The sequence below is a fragment of the Tympanuchus pallidicinctus genome, unplaced genomic scaffold (assembly GCF_026119805.1).
Source record: "Tympanuchus pallidicinctus isolate F22 unplaced genomic scaffold, pur_lepc_1.0 scaffold4, whole genome shotgun sequence".
NCBI classification, from domain to species: Eukaryota; Metazoa; Chordata; class Aves; order Galliformes; family Phasianidae; genus Tympanuchus; species Tympanuchus pallidicinctus.
Window position 1 is genome coordinate 5,237,685 of NW_026294758.1, and position 11,046 is coordinate 5,248,730.

Genomic DNA, 11,046 nt, shown 5'->3' on the forward strand with positions numbered 1-11,046 from the left:
CCCGGTACGCTTTTTCCTTTTAACATATTTCTGATTAAATACCTGTATTTCTGCTGTCTAAAACTTCTCAGACAAAAGATGCAATGGTCTTGCATAGTCAGTGACAAGTACTTCTTGTTACACATAATGGCGAATAATAGGCATCCTGCTTTGTCCCAAAGAATGTGGTAAACTCTGTACTTCTTCAGAAGGGTCTCTAATTGAAATCTCTCATCTGTGGAGAGGGAGGGAAAATAGCTCGTCAGGTTGTTTTGACCTAAACTCTACAAAAGAAGCTAATGATTTCAGATGCGCACAAACACTTTTTAAAAGTTTTGAGCATAATCATGTAAAACTAACCACATATTGGAGCTCTCAGGATGACTAATTCTCTATGAGAGGCTTACTGGTACCTTTTCTCTCTGCTTAGGGAATGTTAGCAACAAACTAAGGGAGCTTATCAGAAGAGTACCAGCAGTTCGTGTTACTTGCAGGCGAAAGCTTTCTCACAACAGTCCAGTTTCTATCCTCTCTGACTGCTTTGTGCCACGTTTCCACCTTTGCCAATAAGTTCTGAAAATTGGTGCATGGCGATCAAGGCTAGATCAAGAGCATGGATTCACCAAGGGGAAGTAATGCATGGCCAAGCTTCTACAGTGAAATTACAGGTTGAGATGGATGAGAAGAGAGAGTGGATAATCTTTTCCTAGACTTAGCAAGGCCTTTAACTCTGCCTCCCCTAAACTCCTCACAGAGAAGCTTTTGAAGTATGGGCTGGGTGAGTAGACAGGAAGCTACATCCAAAACTGGCTGAATGGCCGGGCCCAAAAGGCAGTGGTCAGTGATGCAAAATCTAGTCAGAGGCCTAGATTTTGAGTGGAGTACCCCAAGATTCAGTACTGGTCCCAGTCCTATTTAATGTTTTCATAAACAATTTACCTTTAGTAAATTTGCAGATGACACAAAACTGAGGTCACTCCAGTACAACAGCGACATGGAGTCATTGAAGACAGACCAATGCAGGGCCATGAAGATGATGAAGGGTCTGGAAGACCTCTCCTATGAGGAAAGGCTGGAACATGAGGAGGGAGGGAGTCCAGGAGGATCTGATCAACATCTCCAGATGCCTGAAGGGAGGCTGCAAAGAAGATGAAGCCAGAGAGTCGTTTCCGTGGTGCCCAATGGCAGGAAAAGAGGCAAAAAGCATAAACTGAAACACAACAGGTTCCCTTTCCACCATCAGGAAGTGTAACAAAGCTCAGAGAGTTTGTGGAGTCTTTGGAGACCTTCAGAAGACTCTTGGATATGGTTCTGGGCATCCTGCCCTGAGTGTTCCTGTTGGAGCAGGGGTTGGGCCAGATGGACCCAGAGGGCTCTGCCAGCCTCATCCATGTTGGGATTCTGTAACATCAGAGAAGATGATGGGTGAGAGTGAGGGTGAGCATGGGTTAGATAGCCCTGGCTGCTTTGTGCAGGGGCAGCAGATGGAGAAGAAGAGCAGGGAGTGTTTTCCTGGAGAATGGGGATGCAAGCAGGTCTCTTTGGAGGGGTTGAAATATGTGGGTTGCATTGGAAGCTCTTTGTGGGGGCAGGAGTGCATTGAGACATGAATAGGACAGCTGTGTCCCCAAATAACATGAAATCTGTGTTTTCAGGAGGCATTCTGTCTGATCCTCATCACACTCTTCTCTGCTTGCTCTGCAGGGAAGGAAAATGCCTGAACCTTAGCATGGCTCTTGTCTGCTGTGATCTGTCTGAAAACCAAAACTGGCTTGTGAAGGGGCCATCACTGCCTCAGGAATGGCTGGCTGTATGCTGGGCTGGCCTTAGTGCCATACCAACTAATGGGGCAGGTGTGGTCACCTGCTGCAGGACATGCGGTGCCTCTCTCTGAAGCTGCACCTGCAGTGTCCATTAACCAAGCCCTTACAGGTGGTGAGGTGATGGTGGCTATGAGCCACCCCCCAGCACTGTTCAGTGTTGGGGAGTAGCTTTTGGAAGCAGAGATATTTGTGCACAGTGCTGGGTGTGCAACTGTGCAAAAGCTTTAGAAATAGAGTACAATATATATTTTCTTGGTGATGTGAAGCCACAGTAGGTGAGGGATGGGAGTGGAGGAGGCCTTTGTTACACACCTTTTATTATAATATACTTTTTTTTTTTTTAAATTTCAGAGCATTCAGCGGAGGAGGCAGTGTTAAAGTTTACACTGTGTTAAGGCTGAAGCGATTGCAAGGCTCAGAGCTGGTAAAAACCTTCCTATTATCAAAGGATATAAAATGGCTGCTGATTACAAGTGTGGGTGTAAATACATGGCAAACTCACTCCCTTTCCGCAGAACAGACCAGTCTCCTAAGACATGGGGAAGGATGCTGTACAAACAGCTACATATGTTGCAGAGGAGGAGTGGAGCAGGGAAAGGTCCCCATCCTGCTGAAGGAGCGAGGTCTTGGTGCAATGGGAGAACAGATCTCCTGCACAGGAGCTGGTGTCCTGCTGCACAGGCTGCTGCAGCTGTTGTGAAATAACCTGCCTAGGAAGACTCCCTGTCCTGGGACCCCCAGCCCACCCCTGCATAGAGAGTGGATGCAGGTCAGTGCAGGACCCCTTTGCGCTGCTCTTGTGCTCTCTGAAAAGGAGCAGCCAGCCACTGGTGTGCACTGAGAAGCACCTTCTGCCTTGATGGGAAGCTGCAATGTGGCAAGATGAGTAATTAATTAGCCTCATGCTGCCACGGGCATTTCCAGTCCCAGCTGACAACAGACTAATTAAGAACCTCCCTGTGGTGTCTATTTTAGATAACCATTTACTTTGGTACAAATTAACAAAGGCTTCTCTAATGGTTTGTTTCACAGGCGACACATTGGATTAATTTATGGGACAAATAGAGGGAACCTGAACAGACATTTCAAGTTCCCAGCCACCAAAAGCCCAGACAGTTTTGCTGAATACAGCTCTAATTTTATCAGGGCAAAACACTTGCTCCCTTCTAATTCTGTGTGTCATGCCATTTGTTCTTAGACATTACCTTCGCCTCCAGAGGCTCTGGAAGCTGAAGGTGACCTTGCAAGTGCTGGTGGTGCTTGGGGATAGACTGATGGCTCGTTTGCCTCATATGTGCAGTGGCTCCATCCAACTTAGGGTGATGGAGGATCCTGCTATCAGGCCTGGCAGGGCCAGCATCACACTGAATAGGAGCATTGCTTTTGCATCATGGCAGTAGAGTGTGCAGTAGAGGCTCTGCCAAGCCCAGCATGTCTGCAGAAGTGGGGTGGCAAGGAGCTGTCCCCAAGCTCTCAGTCTCTGAGGGGCCCATTGGGCAGGGCTTCTAGACCTTTTTCTAAGGAGAAGCTTGACCTAAGTGGCTGGCAGTGTGGTGCAAATTAAACTGCTATCCTCTTCTAACTATCCCCTACACACTTGTGTGGCCTCCTGAAGTCCCTTGCTTTGCTGCAGTAGCCCCGCAGAGCTCCTGCTCCAGATGAGTGCAGCTTGCCAGCACTGAAGATTTGTGCCCTGGGTTAGTCATTGCCTCTGTGGGCTGGTTTTGAGGAAACAGTCAGCTTCTTTGGATTTTTGTTTACTGCTCTTTTGCAATTTTAAATAGAAGTTTTCAGGAGCGTTGGCTGGTTTCTGTGGATTTTGTGTGCAATGTCCATGGGATCTTGGGTCATGTGCCCTGAGTGCAAGTGAATGGGATGAGTAGACACTGCAGTGCTCAGTCTCTCTGAGCTCTGAAGCTGGTCCCACGCCCATTACTTATATTCCAGAGCAGATCTTTCTGAGGGCCTAAATCTAGTCAAGACCATGAATGCAAGCTATAACAACACTCCAAGTTGCCACAACATGTATTCTACATATTTCTCTGTGGAGGCTTGCTCAGACCCAGTTGTGCACTGTACCTAATGATGCATCTTTGTCATTTTCAAACTCTCTGCAAGTCTTTCTGTGTTGCAATGCTGTAGGGCTCCCAAATCCCTGCAGGTACAATATCTCCTTCCAGACACTGTAAACAGTCTGTTGAGTCCCGGGGCTTGCACTGGAGACCATGGCCATATTTCTGTGGTCATGTTTTTGTACTGCAATATGTCCCCGCTCTGAATTTCTTCCCCTTCTGCCCCCAGGAGCCAGTAGCTGCTGTGCTGTCCCACAGCTTGTTGCAGGATCACTTCCTGCAGTGGATGGGGGCATGCATAATTCCTCCCCTTTGAATGACGCTCTTATTCACAGTGCAGCCTGTGTTAGAGGTGTTGCTATGGCCCTTTCTCTCATTGTAATATATTTAGCCTTAGGTCTGGAAGATGGCTCACAGCAGGCAGAGTTGGTCTAAGGTTACCTCTGAGATTGTTGCTCTGCATTTCTGGTCCATGCAGCCACTGATGCTGCAGGACCCTGCTTTGAACTTCCACTCCTTTTTATTTCTTCTAGCAGAAAGGAAGGAACATTGAGATGATTTCCTCACCTTCCCCCAACATTTTATTTATGTAATATGTCTCCCATACAGTTAGGAAAAGGGAATTAAATTCTGTGGGTACGACTGTGCCAGCAGAGCAAATGTTTTGCTGGTGGTAACTGTTTCCCCATTGCGCCAGCACTGAGTTTGTTCTAGCATTCCAGAAACGCCTCCAAACACTTCACTTTGTGTTCAGAGTGTTCCAGGAATGTCCCTTGTGTCAAACTGAGCTTTAGGGAGAAACTGAATCCCTATGGGAATAGAGCTTTCAGGCGGGAAGAGCTGTTCCTACCGTCAGCCTCAGTCCATCACCCTCCCTGGAATTTGAACCATCTTCTTTTTTGTGCCTATTGCCTTATCACTTCCTTTGGCTGGAATCCCTGTTTCTTTCTGCTGAAATGCTTGGAGGGCAGGCGACTCCCCAACTGACTGCTGATGAAACGAGATCCGCTTTTGGTGCTGCTGAGTTGTGTAACAGCTGCCCACTGTCACTGCTGAGCCAATTTTGGGACAGTGTCATCAGCTTTGTCAATCCATATGTCCCCAGGAGATGTTTACAGGATCAAAGCTTAAGCGCACATTAACTGGATCAAATTCGTAAATGCACATCTGAGATCTGAAATGACGAATGGCACACCCAGCTCTCAGTGGCCAAGCAAAACTGTGCCTCACTGATTTGGGCTGAACTTTTCTGTGAGTTACAGCTATCCAGATAGATTGTCTCTCTTTCCCTCCAGTCCTTACTTGAACATATGTAAATAAGCAAGACAATTTTTAGTATTCTTTCTGTAAATTTTAATTTTTTTTTTTTTAATTAAGTTTGCATTTATCAAGTCTTGCTTTGCGATTGTGAAAAACATCTCATAAAAGACCACTGTGAGTAATACCAAGGTTTTAGTTTCACAGTGCAAATGCGAAAAGGCCTAGTGGGAACCTTCAGAGGTAGCTTGTAGCTTTCTAATAATAAAAATGTCTTATTCAGTGTGGATGTGGGACGCTGTGTCCTGAAGGATGGCCTGTTATTACCTGAACAGCAGAGCCTCCTCCCGTGAGGCCATGCCCTGCATTCCAACCTCTGCAGTTGGATTTGTTCCTGAGCAAGTTCTCGAGTTCCTGGTGCTGGTGGGTCAGCACTGCACAGACAGTGCTGGACTCTGCGTGGCTTCAGCCAGTATTCTGATACCATGCAGCTGACAGGCAGGATTTGGAGCTTGGATGGCTCCTTGTTTGCATGGGTTTGCATGGGCAGCTGGGTAACTGAAACATGTGCCTCAAATACCTCATCTGCAAAGACTGTAGAAAAGACCTGTGGAAAAGAAGGTGTCAGGACTGAGTTTGGGCTTATTTCTCTGGATAATCACAAAAAGCAGGATCAGTTTAGCTCGCTTAATTTCACTGGTTTATTCTAGTTACATTAGTGTACAATATTCATCTTTCATAGTTCAGTAGTGACTTAGACATTTCATTCTAATAGTAGCTTAATTTTGTCAATTAGCTTAGTATTTCTTTAACTGACTTAATTTAAATAAGAAAGCAACATGCCTGGTGTGAAATTTGCAGAGTGATTGAGATGTGGGCCTCCTCAGAGGCCACAGTCCAACAGTAGCTCTAGGTCACTTGTCAACATGCTCAGATGCTGAGCATCTGCAACATGACAGCTGCCTTCAGGGCAGTCAAAGCAATTAAAGAAATATTAATGTTTTTTTTTTTTATTATTTTAACTAACTGTCTCATGTTGTAACAAAACTAAAAACCTTGGCTAAAAGAAAGTACTACATTTTTCAATTGATGTAAGCATCTCTGATAAGGTCAGTTGGTGTCATTTGATGTGTATTTTTTATTCTCCAGATCATGAGATTAACCCCTTTAAATTTTCTTGACTTTGGAAAGTGAAGCTAACTTTGGTTGGTTGGTTGGTTGCATTTTTGCAGTAGTATGTGGGTTATAATAACAAGTGTCATCCCAGTATTCTTGGTGCTTTTGGTCTTCATGTTTCTTTATGGAAACTGCCGGAGTTGTTATTATTATTTTTTCCCCAAGAATAAGCTGTTTGTTTCAGGCTGGACAAATTCCAGCTCAAGTAATTGCACTCTGCCCCAAAGGCTCAATTAATTCAGGCTTCCATAGTGTACAGTGGTTGCACACGGATGGTGAACAGCTGCCCTTGGCCTCACACACATCACTTCCCTTGTACTGTCAGGCCCCATTGGCTGTTGCCCAAATGGCTGCAGCAGGTCTGAATGGCTGTGGCAGGCTCAAATGACTTTAGTAGGCCCAAGTGGCTGCAGCAGGCCCAAAATGGCTTTGGTGCCTGAAGCAAGGTTCTTGTACCACAGCCCTCCTTGTCCTGTCAGCTGCACTGCTCACTGGGGAAGTGAAATAAAGTCCTGCAGGCTGGTGGCTTTTTGCCCAAGGCTCACACGGCGTGTGTTGTTCAGCATGCCCGAGACACGTCTATGTTTGATGCTACCGAAATAATTAGTTATGTCCTGCCCTCCTCGTGATGCTGGCCTATGCTACTGTTCATCTGTAGGGAGGGGAGGGGAGCATCTGTGGGGGTTCATCTGCCTCCTTCCAGGGTCCCAGGACTGCTCAGAGACCAGCTTTGAGTCAGCAGCTCTGTGGGAGCAGGCACTGTTGCTGATCTTTCTTCTGGGACAGCATTTTGGGGACATCAGTTGTTGTTAGCAGGATGAGCTCCTGCTACTGTAGTCAACAGAGAGGCATCTCCCTATGTCTTATTTCCTCTTCCTCACCATGTCCTCTATACAGCCTTACTTTTCCCCATCTGCCCGTCCCATTATCCGTCCTTCATTGTGCCTGCCTGACCCAGATCCACATGACTTTTGACAAGCTACCATTCACCTGCAGCACTACAGAAGGCTGATGCCTCATTCAAAAGATGCCATTTCCTATTTATATTTCTCTAAATGACAGCCACTGCAGACCACACTGCAGAGACCTGGCCTGCAGCTCTGCACCATGCTTGTCCACCAGCTCTGCAGAGTTTTCATGGCCACTGCCGTAGCATCTCCTGTGCTTCAGGTTGTGCCAGACTAGATTGAGGCCCCATTAAAAAAGCGTAACCGTAACTTGTCTCAAAAGGGAACATGGAAACTTGTATGGAAAGCAGAATGCCACAATATGCAAAATACATATTTTGAGTTCTCTTCTCCCCTTGTCCCCATCTACTTCTCTTTTGCTTTCGGTTGTGGTGCAACGAGTGAGGTCACCTGCCTCATGACAAGTTTGCTGTTTGCAGCATGAGTGCGGCCCTCCCAGCGCACTGAGAGTTTCACTTGCTCAAGCAGGCTCCAATAATAGTTTTATTCATATGAAGTCCCCCTGTTTCTGTCACTCTAAATTGTTGTTTTTTACTTATTTAATGGCTGGATAAGCAAGTATTAACTGCATTTCTTCCATGTGCTTGCTTTTCTGCTTAATGATAGTGATATTCTTTTATGTAGTGCTTTAGCACATAAAGTTGGGGGAGTGGTGGTGGTGGTTGTATGTTTTATCTTGCAGGCTGATTTTAAACTTTCACAGCCCTGGTGCTGGCAATGAATCTAATCATACACCCATTGCAGTTCCTTGGAATGGCACTTCTAGAGGGCTTGGAAGGCATTTGCAAACTGCATCACTGACAATGCCAGAAGTTAGTTTGCCTGTCTTAAAAGGCAAATAAAAAAAGCTTAACTCTGAGGGATCCAACTGGACACCAAACTTTCTGAACTACAGAAATTCTAAATTTAAAATTTGGAATGAAGTAAATGTCAAACTTTGAAAGTTTCTTAAGTCCTCAGTTTCCATTCTGAAAAGCCTTCCTAAATGTCTAAAACTCAAAGTATGTGGATTGTAATGATGTGACCAAGTTTTCCACTGGAACTGGCACTGGAGAAGCCCCCTCTGAGAAAGCATCTCCCTGCATTTGTAACATAGAGGTGAGACCCAGCCCTTCGATCCACAGGATGGATTTAAAATTCATCCTGCCTTCACCTACAGGGAGCAGGAGATTAATGGGCTGCTGCTAGGGAAAATGGCAAAGCCCCTTTGGGTAGGAGTCCTGCTGTCACTGTCTGTCTTCAAAAGCTTGTAGTTTAATGCCTTCCCCTTCTCAGCGTTCTTGCTTTTTCCTCCTTGTCTTCCTACTTTTGTGTATGACTACTGCTGCCAATGCAACTTGTGCCTGCTCTATATAAGTCTGATTTCTGTCTTGAGCAGAGCAGTACCAAAAGCATAGCAATCATTTCCTCAGGCCAATCTTGTTTGGTGGTGCAGCTTTGAAATAACAGCCTTGATTTCTCACTTTGCTTAACAGACTCTGTTTCTGACCTGTTTGACCCAGGGTTTCCAGGGCCGGTGAGCTCATTGCTTGCTTTACTTGGTGTCTCTCTGCTTGATGATTTCCGCTTGACCTTTCCAGCTTGTCTTGCTGCTTTGCCATCAGCCAGCCAGGGGGCAGGTGCTGAACAGGAGCAAGCTGGGGATGTGGGAAGTTTAGCTGGTGTGTGTGCATCCCTGCAGTAGCACGAGGTGTGGCAAGAGGATGAGCAGCTTGCTAGTGGAAGGGTGTTGGAGAGCCGCAAGGACTTGCACCAGGGAGCCTGTGCCAGGGAGTATTATGCCACAGAGATAAAACGCTGCAGATACAATTGTGCTAGAAAGTATTTGTTTGTGACTTTCCTTCCAGTTGTTACCCAGAGAACTCCTTGGGGCCAGCATGTGATTTTGCAAAAGCTCAATTATTTCTGAAGGTGACTGCATGCTGTATACATTGTGGGCTTTTTAAATTATTATTATAATGCTGGTTTAGATTCTGTTATGTCCTTTCACGTCCAGGAGATGGGATGTGTGTAGTTTTCCTCAGAGATAATTTGAGTTTTAAAATGCTTTAATTTGATTCTTTTTTTCTTGTTTTTATTCCTTTACTCTTAATTATTTTTCTTTCTCAGCTAGCTTAATGGAGCAGTTATGGAAGCTAAGCTTTACTTTCCAAGTCTGACTCAATTCATGTTCACATACTGGTGTGCCATGCTACCATCTGACAGCTGCCTGCAGCTTACATCAAAATGAGATGGTGGTTCATGTGCAGTGCTTGAGGCATATGGGAAATCAAAGAAAACTAAAAAACCTCTAATTTCACCTGCAGGTTGAGACCTTATGGGCACCCTTGGCTGAGTGCCAAGAAGAGGGATGGGAGATGATCAGAAGGTGCTCTCTAATTGGGAGATGTCCTTATATCTGTGAGTAAACTCACTTTCCTTCTCAGGTCAGAATGTGACTTATGTTCCGGGATGTGTCTCAGCAGCTGGGCACTGTCAGATCTGTGGTTTAATACTGCGCTCTTAGAATACATATGTTGTCTTCAGAGCTTGTCTGTAATCAGAATATTGCTGGTTTTATTCCTTGATTTGAAGTTACTAAAAACCTAGTCGCTCTAGGAGATAAGAAAGTTAGAAAGAAAAGACTTGAATGGGCAATCCAGGGAAAATAATCAGCAATGACAGAGCTCCAGGAAACAGGAACTCCTCTGGGAAAATGCCTTTTCAATCACATGCATCTTTTCTCAGGCAGAGATTCAGTTCTGCTTGCTGCAGAAATACTGACCTGCTTGTTCCTTCCTTAATGCATGCAGATATTAGGGGGTGCTGCTTGGTTTTCAGAGGCAAACATATTCAGAGTTTGCCACAGTGAGGATCTGTTCTGAGTGAAGAAAAAGCTGAGCAGAAAAACCCACCTCACGTGGAATTTGCCCATCTCCTTACTGCTATGTCCTCACAAGTTTTATTTACAGATACACAGTTCGCATGCCAGCTGTCCCCTGCGAGTGGTGAGCAGCAAATGGAACTCACCCCAGATAAGCAGTCTTGATATTTCCTTCTTCTGCTAGATCTGTCCTCACACAAGAGGATCAAAACATGGCACGCCTCGTGCCTGGGGGACAGAGAAGGATCTGGGAGTGGATCTGCAGCTAGTGTAGGGAAGGTAACATGTGGAGCTAAACAGTGAACCCTAGGATGTACCGTTTTGTTCAACTTGCAGTTCTGCTGTGACATCAGCAGGCTCCGATAAAAGGGAATACGAAGGGAGTTGATGTTTAGCCTGACTGTCCAAATTCTGGGAAACCCCCCTTGCAGCGCTGGTGTTAATTAGTAGCACAAGCTGTGTGTGATTCTTGCTTGTACCCCACGTAGGTTGGTCTTACAAAGTCTTGCTCATTGCTTGCTTGTAAATATTCATCGTTCATTTTATGCCTGCCAGAGTAGGAGCTGTTGCTCACAGAGCTTCCAGGGAGCATCGCTTCAGCCTCAAGAATAAGGTGGTCACTTGACTGGAGTGGAAGTCAGGCCAAAAACCTATGTCTCTGTATTACAGTAAAAACACTTGGTCAGTCTGAGGTATAGGCTCTGTGCTGTGCACACAGTGAAAATCAGAGAACCAGCACCACTATCAGAGCAAGAATGGATGTTTATTTGGCACACATAATGCATTTGGGGCCCAGAGAGAAGTGAAGTAATGCAATTATTACTTCCTCTTGAAATATCTAAAAGTAGCCCCTATTAATCTGGTGGTACATACTGTCTGTGGCTTTACAATATCCAGTGGGCTGTGGC

General features: G+C 45.5%; 1 long non-coding RNA gene across 1 annotated transcript; it reads left to right on the top strand.

The window, feature by feature from the left end:
* The first annotated feature begins 648 nt into the window (after positions 1–648).
* LOC128089458 (uncharacterized) lies at positions 649–10,380 on the top strand. Its single transcript, XR_008210516.1, has 3 exons — positions 649–2,226; positions 2,318–2,571; positions 9,582–10,380. It is a non-coding gene; the product is annotated as an uncharacterized LOC128089458 (long non-coding RNA).
* Positions 10,381–11,046: the final 666 nt, after the last annotated feature.